Here is a 13,676-nt window from a genome sequence, read left to right on the forward strand (position 1 = left end):
GTTCATATTCAATGTCTCCCACTTGTCCCAATAATTTTTGACATTGCGAAAATTACCTCCCCAACTGTCAGATTTATTCATGTCATCTATGAAGACCATTTAACAAAATCTTTAATTCTGATATCAAATGCATTAATTTTTCTCCCTGAGAAGAGGGGTTTTGAGGGTCTCATTTAAGAAGTTTTTAGTGTTCCCCAAATAGCAAAGATATCTTCTAAGAATTTTTCCTGTTAGCTTTGTAATTTCACCTTTCAACTTTACTTCTTAAACCTAAGTGGGGTTCCGTTCGCCTTTGTACGGGGTAAGAGTAGGAGTCGCTTTTTCTGTCACAGTGTGAGCCAGGTTTCCCAGCACTGTCTGATAAACAAGCCATTCCTGCTGGGCATTTGTGATGCTCTCTTACCCATTAGGTCCCTCGTGTGCAGTCTGTTTTCAGGCTCCCTCTTCTCTCCATGAACTCTGTGCCCGTTCCTGCACAGGAGCCACCAGAGGCTGTGCCACTCTCACATCTTTCTGTCTGGTCAATCAAGTCCTCTCTTTTTGCTCCTCTATTCAAACTTGACAACTGTTTGGGGACTTTTACCCTTCTCTATCAGTTTTAGACTTAAGTTTCTCATGCTGCCCATAGCAACCACTATAATAACAGCTGGCTTGTGACACTAAGCAGCAAAGGTACAGAGGGTTCCAGTTCTGGAAATTCATTTCAGAAACCACAAAAATGCCAAAATGTATCTTGAAGACAGAAAAATTAAAGCAAATATTTGTGGAGCAGTTGTGAATCTCACTTCACAAGGTCAGATGTGCAAAAAAGAATACTTTTTCTGATATCTCAAACCTGAACTGAACTTCTTTCTGTCATTCCTATTCTGCAGGGGTATCAGAAACTAAACTCTAGTTAATTTGGGGGCTCTTCCCACTTCCTCTGGGCTGGTATTAGAGCCCCAAAGTACTCACAGAGAACCAAGGCTTCAAAGGATGGGAGAGATCTATTGAGTCCTCAATATCATGGAGAAGGACAGAAACCATTAGATGTCCATTTTCCCATCTAGTCTTTAGTCAGTGGTTCCCAAAGGTCTCTCCCTACTCCTGTCCCTCTCCTGGGCCCCTGGCATTCAGTCTGGTTCCATGATGGGGAGTGAGAGAGACTGTGAAACCCACCTGCCAAGAGATGTTTTGCATACCTGTTGGATCACTGGGATCATGCTGCCTTTCAGAACTCTACCAGGCAAACTGGGCACAGGTTCCACAGAGCCCACAGATCTGTGAGGGTCTCACCAGGGTTCATTTTTTTCTCCCTGGGACCACCAGCAGCTACCTCTGTGTTACTCAGGGTTCTCCAAAGAAGCAGAACCAGCAGGATATGTGTGTGAGTGCATGTATTTGTTTGTTTGTTTGTTTGTTTGTTTGTTTATAAAGAATTGGTTCACATAATTACAGAGGCTGATAAGATAGAATTTGCAGGATGGGTTGGTGGACTGAAGACTAAAGAGAGCTGATATTATAGTTTATGCCTGAAGGCACTCCGCTGTGGAGCCAGGAAGAGATGTGGCACGTGAAATCCAAAGGCAGTCCATTGGAGAATTCTCTCTTGCTCGGGGAGATTGTTTTTTTAATTCTATTTAGGCTTTTTAAAAACTGATTGGATGAAACCCACCCACGTTAGGGAGTGTGTAGCAATCTGCTACACACAGAGCCCACTGATCCAAATGTTCCTCTCACCCAGACACCCTCCCAGAAACACGGAACCACGTCTGACACACATCTGGGTGCTGTGCCCAGTCGAGCTGGCACAGGAAATGAACCACAACACTGTCCCTGGTAAATGCTGCCTAAGTCGGGAGCCAGTCAGGTAGCTCAGCACAGAGGACTGATATTTTTAATGAGATATAATTCACGAATCATTAAATTCACCCTTTTGAAGCATACAGTTCAATGGTTTTTTAGTAAATTCAAAGTTTATACAACTGCAACTACTATCTGGGTCCAGAATATATTTCTCACCCCAAAAAGAATGTCCATACCCATCAACAGTCCGTAAGAAGACTGAATTTAGGGAACTGGCTGGACAGAACAGGTGACAAAGGGCTGAAAAGGTGGAAAAGGAACAACAACGGTACATGAACACGTAACTGCAGAAAACAGCCACCACTTCCAGGGCTGGGGCAACAGAGGGAAGAAGTTGGGGTTATCAGAACTCGGGGTCCTGGAGAAGGGGTCTCCCAGAACAAGGACTTGGACCTCTGAAGAGGGGCATGAGCTAAGTGCTATTGTACCACAGGAGCTCAGAGGAAGCGTCTCCCTAGCCGGGAGTGAGGGGCTGGTTGATCAGGGGACCGATGCTGACAAGCCCACCAAGCACATAGGAAGAGTCTGTCCCCCACCCCCACTCTCCTGCATCCTTGTAGCATTTCCCACTCGTAGGACCTCATCGGGAATCACTAGCAACAAGGAAAGTTGCAATTACTGCCTCCCCATTGTGAAGCCAAGTATAGAAGAGTTGTCAGGAGTTGAGATGATAACATTATAACACCACATCTCCTGACAATCTCTGCATAACCCCAGCCTGGGGGAAATGTGTTTTTATCTGGAGGTTGGAGGACAGGGATGACAGATGTTTTCCTGTCACTCAGGATGTTACTTCCAAATAACTTATCTCTGTTGCACGCCTTTTTGTAATATGTCCTTTACCTGGTCTTGTGCCAGTTACCATGATTCCAAGAGACACCTAGGCATGGAGACTGGGCTGTTGGGGGGCAGAGGATGGGAAAAGAGGACTGTGTTTGTGCCTGAGTGGACTGGACCACGCTGCCCATTATATACCCTGCGACTGATGGAGGCCTCTGGCTCAGATGAGCTGGCCCCTGGGACATAATCCCACTCACCCACATGCAACACTGCACCAGCCACAAACCCAGAAGTCCCTTCCCTGGTTGAGTAATGAGGACCCCAGTCCCAGCCTTAGTAGACAGAACAGCACTCCTCTTCAATACATAAAGTTGGTACCAATGGGAGTGGTCAAGCTTCAAAAAGGTCTGAGGTGGCCCTTGCTCAGACATTATCACACACACAAGTGTGAGTCAATTGTGAGGGCATCCCTGCCTGTCCCAAATAATGTTGCTCATCTCTCCACCACTCTGTGCCCTGACTGCAGTGGTCTCCTGTTTACTTTAGGTAAGTAAACACTGATTTGCCTAAGTAATGTCTGTATCTGGGTTAGCCAAAGGGCTTAAGTTTTGAAATGCAAAGAGCAGGAGGGGTGCTGAGGAGCCAGAGATTAATCCTTTCTGTATTTACATTTTTGCTGTCTTGTCTTCTCCTGAAAAAACCCGCACAGAGAGGCCTCGTTCCTTCAAAGTGGAAGATGGAATAGGAAAGAAACATGCCACAGCTGCTTTTTGTAAACATTTTGATTTTGTAATATTACATATATTCAGTTCATAAAACAAAGATGTACTGCTATAGAATGAGGATCCAAGTAGCCATGACCACGGCCAGGAAATAGAATGTCACCAGTCTCCCAGAGGTTTCCACGTATCTCCACCCCCATGTCTTTAACCTGAATCTGCCCTACCGATGTCACCACCCTGCTGACTGTGAGGTTTGGACTGTGCCAATGTGGTTCCGCTGGAATTAGGCTTCCCGGGCTCTCTGAGTTACATGTAGAGTAACTCAAAATTTTCCCTCTTGCCATCCAATATTTTTTTCTTTTGCAAGATTTGGAAGGCAGAAGTAAAACAGCAGAAAGTAATGACTTCCCCCCTGACCAGGTCATGGCGTAGTGGATAGAGCATCAACCTGGGACACTGAAGACACAGGTTCAAAACCCTGAGGTCACTGATTTGAGCGCAGAATCATCCAGCTTGAGCGCAGGGTAGCTGGCTTGAGCCTGGGATCACAGACATGACCCCAGAGTCTCTGGCTTGAAACCCAAGGTTGGTGGCTTGAGCAAGGGGTAACTGGCTCGGCTGGAGCCCCACAGTCAAGGCACATGTGAGAAAGCAATCAATGAACAACCAAAGTGCCACAATTACAAGTTGATGCTTCTCATGTATCTTCCTGTCTGTCTGTCTCTCTCTCTCACTAAAAAAGTAAGAAAGTAATGACTTTCTGAAGGTCATGATAGATGTGGTGGCAGGCAAATGCAGGGATCCTTGTGGTTCCCAGCTTGTCCTCCTTCCCCTGGCCATTAAACCAACAGCGACCCCAGCTCATGCCCAGACAGTCAGCCTCACACTCAGACATGACAGCTATAGAGGCACCAGCCATCTATAAAGCTCTGAGTGTCCATCTTGTGCCAAATAGTGCTTCACAGGTTTGGTTAGTAGCTTTTCTGTCTCCTTTAATTCCCTTTTCTGAACTCTACTCCCCCAGCTCCTCCCACAACTGCATAAGGTCTAACTCAGGGGTAGTCAACTTTTTTATACCTACCGCCCACTTTTGTATCTCTGTTAGTAGTAAAATTTTCTAACCACCCACCGGTTCCACAGTAATGGTGATTTATAAAGTAGGGAAGTAACTTCACTTTATAAAATTTATAAAGCAGAGTTACAGCAAGTTAAAGCATATAATAATAACTACTTACCAAGTACTTTATGTCAGATTTTCACTAAGTTTGGCAGAATAAATCTTTATAAAACAACTTACTATAGTTAAATCTATCTTTTCATTTACACTTTGGTTGCTCTGCTTCTGCCCACCATGAAAGCTGGAACGCCCACTAGTGGGCAGTAAGGACCAGGTTGACCAGCACTGGTCTAGTTCCTCTAGTTAATCCAGCATTCCACAGTCTTCATAGGGTTCCACTTCCCTGATGGAATGCTGACTGGTACACAGACTTCCACAGTAGTCACTTTCTTGCTTGTCTTGATAGAGTCCTCCTCATCCCTAAATACTGTAGTTTAGTTTTGCCTGTTTTCTTTTAACAATCTAGGAGTGGAATCATTCAGTATTTTATTTTGTGTTCAGTTTTATTTACTCACTGTAAGGTATTTTTCCCCGCCGAGAAGGAAGGAAGGGGCCAGAGCCACAAAGTGTGGGATAACAAAAGGCTTTATTGAGTACAGAGCGCATCCCGCCAGGTGAGGTTCCCTGGCCTCAAGGAAAGATGGAGGCCAGGGAAGTCGCAAGTGGTGACCTGCGTGGGAGATATTTAAAGGGTGCCTAGGGTGGTCGAGCTAATATGATGTGGTGAAATCTCACTGGCTGGCAGACGGTCACTTTTTTCCAAAGAGTTTCTGCGAAGTTTCTTTTGGCGCGCTTGGTTGTGGGCGGTCCTAGCCAAAGTTCGCGGGTCTGACCTTTCTCATTATCTACCGACCTTACATTCTGACCTTTTGTGTTAAATAGAAAAGGGGTGCCGTTTATTCATCTGGCTACTTCCTGCTGATTAGGGGCATTGTGCGGAGGGGGAGATCGGAAGGTGGTGGTTTTGAGGGGTGTCAGGAGGAACATCTGTGTGGCCGTGACTAAAGAAACTTCACGGATGCAGTCCTGTAAGGATTTTTTTTAAAAAGAGGAGTAATAGGGGGATTTGCAGGGTCCAGCCTTTTGGTGAGCTGGAGATGGATGGAGTCCAGTGGTTCCGACTGCCAGTGGTCCTGTAAGGAGGCAAGCTTGAGGCAGAACTGCATGTCAGGAGTGGCGTAAAAGGGGAAAGGGAAGGGGTCCCATCCATTCCCATAACTGAGACCTGTGAGGGAACAGAGTGTGATGGCAAAAAGAGAAGGTAGCCCCCGTGTCCACAAGAAATGAGATGGACTTACCCACTCGTTGCAGCATACCCTGGGTTCTCCGAGTCCAGGCCATGTCCTAGGAGTTCAAGCAATGCACCCACCTGGCTGGATTGGCCTTCCCATTTGGGCGGCTTGTCCTCCATGTAGAGGCACTGAGAAAAAGCCTGTTGCCCAAAGGGGCAATCACTCCGCCAGTGACTGGGCTGCTTGCAGTCAGGGCAGGGCTCAGTGGGCAGCCACCGGCAGGGGTCCTGCCAGGACCAGTGAACCTGCTTGCCATACTTAAAGCAAGCTGCTGGTGGCTCTGCTGGTCTCAGGGTTGCCACAAGACCTGGGGTTTGGAGTGTTACCTTCTGCTGCATGCGGGCCTGGTGAACAGCCTTGGCCTGTTTCTACTAGTTGGGACCGTTAAAAACTTTAAATGCCGTGTTCACAGGTTCCGGATAGGGGTTTGGGGGGGAGGGTTGAGAATAAGAGGAGAGGGGCTCGTGCAGAGCCCGGCACCCAGATCCCACAGGAAACACTGGAGCCAAAGGCAGGACAGGGCCAGAACTTCCTGCAAGAAAATTGGGGTTGGACATCCTGAAAACCGGTGTAAGAGCCAATGCCAGGCTGAGAATGGCCTGATGGAGGAGGGACTTAAGAACACAGTGGAGAAGGGAAGGGCCCCTGGCCAGCAGGGGAGGAGAAAGAGATGGTAGTGGTGAATAAGAAACAGGATTTTGCAAAGGTAGGGGAGGGGGCTCTCAGAGGGAAGAGACCCGAGCACAAAAGAGGTCCACAGAGGGACCAGAGAAAAGTCCCGAGAGGGGGCGCCCCCGGCAGTCAGGCAGGAGGGAAAGAGAGTTGGGATTCTGCGGAGAAGGAAAGATTAGAAGTGGAGGTTTTAGGTGGTTTCTCTGGCCAGAAAAAGGCCTGCACAGTGGAACAGGTGGCACAGAGATTAAGGACGGGCGCGAGAATAATTAGAGGCCGTGAATGTAAGACATCTCCAATCAGTTCCCAGCTTTTTTGGCGATAGTTAAATTGGTGAGGGTGTTAACACCGAAAGTCCCTTCAGGAGGCTAATTCAGTGGGTTCTGTGGCCTGACCACAGCGGAGAAGAACAGTTTCTTCTTCTTTAGGGAGGGAGATTCCTGTGCCCCCACAGCCGCCTCAGTCCTCGGAGTGGTCAGATTTGAGTATCAGCGTCCCAAAACTCAAGCTCTGGCCACGGAAAAATAAGGTAAAGTGGATGTGCTCAGGATGTCTTCACGGGCACACACGCACTCCGAATGGAAAGACTTCCCTGACATAGCTACGGTTCCGGACAGGGAGTCTTGGTGGAAAGAACTGAGGGGAAGGCTGGAGGCAGGGGACTTACCGCACTGTGCGCCGAAGTGGGTGGAAGGTCGGAGATCCTGGTTCTTTCTCGAGGGGAAGGGGAAGAGGAGTGGTCCTTGCAGACTTCAAACTCCTCCCGGGTTTTCGGCACCAAAATATAAGGTATTTTTCCCCGCTGAGAAGGAAGGAAGGGGGTCGGAGCTACAAAGTGTGGAATAACAAAAGGCTTTATTTAGTACAGAGCGCATCCCACCCGACAAAGTTCCCTGGCTCCGAGGAAAGATGGAAGCCAGGGAAATCGCAAGTGGTGACCCGTGTGGGAGATATTTAAAGGGTCCCTAGGGTGGTCAAGTTAATATGACGTGGTGAAATCTCACTGGTTGGCAGATGGTCGCTGTTTTCCAAAGGGTTCCTGCGAAGTTTCTTTTGGTGCACTTGGTTGTGGGCAGTCCCAGCCAAAGTTCGTGGGTCTGACCTTTCCCATTATCCACCGACCTTACACTCACCATGTATCTGCAAGATTCATCCCCATCGAAAATTTTCTTACTCATTTTCTCTGTTGTGAAAATTTCTTTGACTAGCTCACAATTTATTTACACTATTATTGATGAACACTTGGGTTGTCCATTGGACTATTATGTATAATGCTGTTGTAAATATTTTTGCATTTGTCTCTTACGGCATACATGTATGCATTTTTGTTGTACACATACTTAGGGACAGAATGGCTGAGTCATTGAAAATGTGTGTCTTCAAATTTAGTAAATAAAATCAAAATGTTTTTCGAAGTGGTTTTGCCAGCTTACATTTTCACCAACATCATAATTAGTATTATCTATCTTTTTCATTTTCTTCATTCTGGTGAATGCATAGAAGTTCATTTGAGTTTTAAATTGCATTGTCTTGATAATGAGGTTGAGCACTTTTGCCTATATGTATTTGTTAGCCATTTTTAAAGTGTCTTTTCTAGTCTCCTGCTCATTTTTCCATTAGAGGTTGTTTTATTTTTTATTTTTTATTTTTTACAGAGGCAGAGATAGACAGGGACAGACAGACAGGAACGGAGAGAGATGAGAAGCATCAATCATCAGTTCTCATTGCGCGTTGCAACTTCTTAGTTGTTCATTGATTGCTTTCTCACATGTGCCTTGACTGTGGGCCTTCAGCAGACCAAGTAACCCCCTGCTGGAGCCAGCGACCTTGGGTCCAAGCTGGTGAGCTCTTTGCTCAAGCCAGATGAGCCCACGCTCAAGCTGGCGACCTCGGGGTCTCGAACCTGGGTCCTTCCTCATCCCAGTCCGACGCTCTATCCACTGTGCCACCACCTGGTCAGGCTTATTTTTTAAATTGATTTGTAAGAATGGTTTTTTTTGTAAGAATGTTTTTTTATATTTTCAAATATAATAACTCATTTTATGTGTTTAGCTGAGTGTGTGTTAACATGTGTGTACACTAATTGTTGAAAATACTACTCTTTCTCCATTATCTTGGTGGTTTTGTCAAAAAATCATTTACTCATATGTGAATAGGTCCATTTCTGGACTCTATTCTGTTATGCTGACCTATATATAGGTGTGTATACTACACTGACTTGTTTATTTTAACCTTGTAATAAGTTTTGAAGTTGGATAGTTTAAGTCCTCCAACTTTTCCTTCTTTTCCAAATTATATTTGCAATTAATGGTTTCTTGCCATTTCAAATTTGAAAGATCAGATTGTTAATTTCTGGTTTTGAAAAGATTGTTTTGATTTAGATTGACCTATAAATTCAATATTCCAATTTGGAGAGAATTGACACTGTAACAATGCTGAGTGTTATGATCCATGAACATGGTATATGTGTTTATTAATTAGATGTTTACTTTCTCTCAGCAACATAATTTCCAATGTTCATGTTTTTACTGTATTTAATCTTAAGTGTTTCATTTTTTTAACATTATATTAAATATATTTTATTGTCCAGTTGTTTGCTGTTAGTACATGAAATCATAAATTTTTAAACAATTGCGTATAGCTTTCTTAAATTTGCTCTTTAGTTCTAGTGGCTCTTTTTTTCCTTCTCTTAATTACATGGAATTTTCTATATAAACAATCCTGTCACTTGTAAATAAAGACAGTTTGCTTTTTACTTTTCAATCTGTATGCTTTTTATTTCTTTCCTTACCTTACTTACTGCAATGACTTGAACCTCCAGTACAAGGTTAGATGTAGAAGTGACTTGACATCCCTACCTGGTTCCCAGACTCAGGAACAAAGTATTTACTAGTATTTCATTATTAAGGATGATATTAGTTGTCAGTTTTTCATAGATTCCCTATAGCAGTCTGAGGAGGTTCACTTCTTTCTTATTTGTTAAGAAATTTTACTATAAATGGATATTAAAACATTTTTCAAATGCATTGTCTAAATCTATTGAAATTATATTATTTATTTGTTTAATATGATGAATCACATTAACTCTCAAATGTTTAACCAACCTTATATTTCTGGGATAAATCCCATGTGGTCATATTGTATTATTTTTTTTGATATATTGCTGGATTCAATTTGCTAACATTTTGCTAAGAACTTTTGTATCTATGTTCATGAGGGATATTAACATGTAATTTTATTTGACTTTATTTTGGAATATATTGCGTAGGTCTTGGTATTAGGTTTATGCTGAACTCAGACCATTAGTTAAATAGTGTTTCTCACTTTTTTTATTTTCTGGGAGATTGGTATTATTTTATCTCTTCCTTGAATTTTTTACCACTATAGCAATTAGAGTGTGGAATTCTCTTTCCAGGAAGTTGTTTCTTGTGTTTGTTTGTTTTTAAAACAACAGATTAAGTTCATCTAATAGGTATAGGGCTATTCTGAGTTTCTCTCATTTTGGACTATAGGAACACAATGGTTTTTTATACATTGAGTTTGTATCCTATACTTTACTATATTTGTTTATTGTTTCTGATAGCTTTTTGGTGGAGTCTTTGGGGTTTTCTATATAAAGAATCACATCATCTGCAAAATATCAATTTTTCTTCTTCATTCCCAATTTGGTTTCTTTTTATTTATTTCTCTTGCCTGCTTGCTCTGGTTGAGACTTACAGTACTACTACTACATTGGATAACAGTGGTCTGTTCCTGATCTTAGAGGAAAAGCTTTGTTTTCTACCATTGAGAATGAAATTAGCAGAGGGTTTCTTACACAGGGCCATTATTATGTGGAGGTAGTTCCTTTCTATATCCATGTTATTGAGTGTTTTAATTATAAGTGGATGTTGTATCCTGACCAATGCTTTTCTGCATCTATTGATATTATATGACTTTTATCCCCTTTTTTCTTTTAATGTGGTGTATTGGCACGGCCTATGGTGGCACAGTGGCTAAAGCATTGATCTGGAATGCTGAGGTTGCAAGTTCAAAACCTTGGGCTTGCTCGGTCAAGGCACATAAAGGAAGCAACTACTATGAGTTGATGTTTCCCACTCCCCCCGCCCAATCAATTAAAATAAAAGAAAGAAAGAAACTAGGGAAGGATAAGAGACTGCTACTTACTAGGCTTCCCTTGAGCTCAGTAAACCAATTATCTTCCTGGCATAATCAATCCATTCTTTGCTTTAAAAGAAAACATTCCATAGAGACTGGCTTTGCATGGCTCCATGGTGCAGGGCACGAGGATGGAATGCATCTATGGGAAAGCTTTTTCACCTCATGAATCATCACATGTGACATGTCACCATTGATTGGTTGGACTTTTGGTAACTTCATATGACACTTGAATCTAAAAATTAATCCTAACTAAAGGCATCTTAATTGTGATAAGAAAGGTTAAAAATGGAGAGGGAGTGGGGAAAGTGTGGGTACATTGAGAGCATCTCTAATGAGAGGAAAGCAGAGGTCTTGAGTGTCCAGTGCGGTGTGAGAGGCGTAACTGAGCTCGAATTCCAGCTCTGTGACATTGAACAGATACCTGACCCCGTTCTCCCCTTGTAGAAACAGAGACCAATGACGCTCATCCTTTTTTTTTTTTTTTTTTTTGTGGCAGATACAGAGAGAGAGAGAGAGGGACAGACAGACAGGAAGGGAGAGAGATGAGAAGCATCAATTCTTCCTTGCGACACCTTAGTTGTTCATTGATTGCTTTCTCATATGTGCCTTGACTGTGGGGCTACAGCAGACCAAGTGACCCCTTGCTTGAGCAAGCGACCTTGGGCTCAAGCTGGTGAGCTTTGCTCAAACCAGATGAGCCCACGCTCAAGCTGGCGACTACGGGGTCTCGAACCTGGGTCCTCCACATCCCAGTCCAATGCTTTATCCACTGCGCCACCTCCTGGTCAGGCCAATGACGCCCGTCTTAAAGGGCTGTTATATGAGCTAATGTACTAGAAAGCCTGAAAGATAGTGATTACTCAACATGGTTTTTCTTTTATTTTTTCCTTCCAAAAAAACCCCAGCTGGCCCAAATTTTCTTGAGTATTTTAGGAAGTGTTGGGGAAAATTCTCAATAATACTGTAAACACAAGAAGTAGGAAGACTGACAAACAAACAACAAAACCCCTCACAAACAGCTGTTTAGGAAAAAAGTGACCATGAAGCATCCTGCATTTGTACAACTTAATGCTTTGCCAAAGGGCTCTCCCAAACGCTATTTGATTTGAGCCTCACCATAGTTCTACGAAACTGAAGGGGCAAAGACTACTGGTTCTATGTGAAATATGAGGAACTAAAGTTAAGAAATTATATATGGACCCTGGCTGATTGATTCAGCAGTAGATTGTTGGCCTGGCATGTGGATGTCCAGGTTTGATTCCTGGTCAGAGAGAGCACACAGGAGAAATGACCATCTGCTTCTCCACACCTCCTTCTTCTTCTTTCTTCTTCTTCTTCTTCTTCTTCTTCTTCTTCTTCCTTCTTCCTTCTTCCTTCTTCCTTCTTCCTTCTTCCTTCTTCTTCTTCTTCTTCTTCTTCTTCTTCTTCTTCTTCCTCCTCCTCCTCCTCCTCCTCCTCCTCCTCCTTCTTCCTTCTTCTTCTTCTTCTTCTTCTTCTTCTTCTTCTTCTTCTTCTTCTTCTTCTTCTTCTTCTTCTTCTTCTTCTTCTTCCTTCTTCTTCTTCTTCCTTCTTCTTCTTCTTCTTCTTCTTCTTCTTCTTCTTCTTCTTCTTCTTCTTCTTCCTTCTTCTTCTTCTTCTTCTTCTTCTTCTTCTTCTTCTTCTTCTTCTTCTTCTTCTTCCTTCTTCTTCTTCTTCTTCTTCTTCTTCTTCTTCTTCTTCTTCTCTCTCTCTCTCTCTCTCTCTCTTCTCATCCCACAGCCATGGCTTAAATGGTTTGAGTAAGTTGGCCCCGGGCACTGAGGATGGTTCCATGGCCTATCCTCAGGCGCTAAAATGGATCGATTGCTGAGCAATGGAGCAGTAGCCCCAGATGGGCAGAGGATTGTCCCCTAGTAGACTTGCGGGGTGGATCCTGGTCTGGGTGCATGTGGTAGTCTGCCTCCCTGCCTCTCACTTCATATATATGGGGGGGGGGGAGAGAAATAAATAAATTGTATATGATTGCTCATGGCACATCAGTGTCCCATCGAGGGGCTGACTCCAGGCTTCTGACAAGTCCAGGGCCCTGTGCTCATTGCTTTCACTCCCACTAGAGAATGCCAAGGGCAATGAGGACGTGGTTCTATGTCCAGGATGACAACAGGGCACGTGTTCTTCAGTGATGGAGGATCACTGTCCACAAACGCCACAGCAGCTCTGGTATAGCCAGCACTCTGCCCGGTCATCTAGTAAAATCTGCAGCAACTGTGATTTGTCAGTGGCTTTTATTTCCCATTGGGAAGGATTACTGAGAATAATCAGGTGAATGATGAGCTTGTGATGCAGGAGCACTGTGAGCCTGCTCTCACAGAAGGGACATGCATGTGGGGACTCAGCCTGAAGCAGAGCAGGACAGTGTGTGTCCCTGCAGAGGGCTGCGTCTCATTGGTACCTTTGGCAGAGAGACACTGTTGTCTGCAGGCAGAGGCTTCACAGGTTATAGGCCTGGCACCTCCCAGCTCCAGGAGCAGAGATGAGATGAGCACTGATGGGCTCAGAGAGGACAAAGCAGAGCCTCATCCTGGCACAAGAGCTGCACGGAGCCCTGCGCTTGTTAGCAGGAAGGCCACCGCCTCCCAGGTTTTCCAGTGTGCAAGTAGCCACCCCACTGGGCCACCAGCGTGGCACATCCCTGACAGTGTGATCATGCTGCTTTACTCATCTGTTCTTGAGTCACAAACTACCCCAGACTCAGGACCTTCAAGCAGCAATCATTTTATTACGTATAGTTCTACAGAACAGAATATGGGGGGCTCAGCAGAGAAAGCATGTCTCCGCCCCACATTGTGGTAGCTGGGGTGGCCCAACGGGGACTAGAGAATCCAAGGTGACCTCACTCACCTGTCTGAGGCCAGGCTGCTGGCTGTCAGCTGGGTGCTTCAGTTTCCCTTCACAGTCTTCTTCCAGCGGGACGGCCTGATGTGTTTACATAGCAGCTGGGTTCCAGGAGCAAAAGTGAAGCTTAAAGTGCATTTGACACAGAAGTCCTAGGAAGTACACATTCTCTGGGTGACAGCAAGACAAGACATGAGGCCAGCTCAGATTCAG

The sequence above is a fragment of the Saccopteryx leptura genome, chromosome 6, assembly GCF_036850995.1.
Source record: "Saccopteryx leptura isolate mSacLep1 chromosome 6, mSacLep1_pri_phased_curated, whole genome shotgun sequence".
Taxonomy (NCBI): domain Eukaryota; kingdom Metazoa; phylum Chordata; class Mammalia; order Chiroptera; family Emballonuridae; genus Saccopteryx; species Saccopteryx leptura.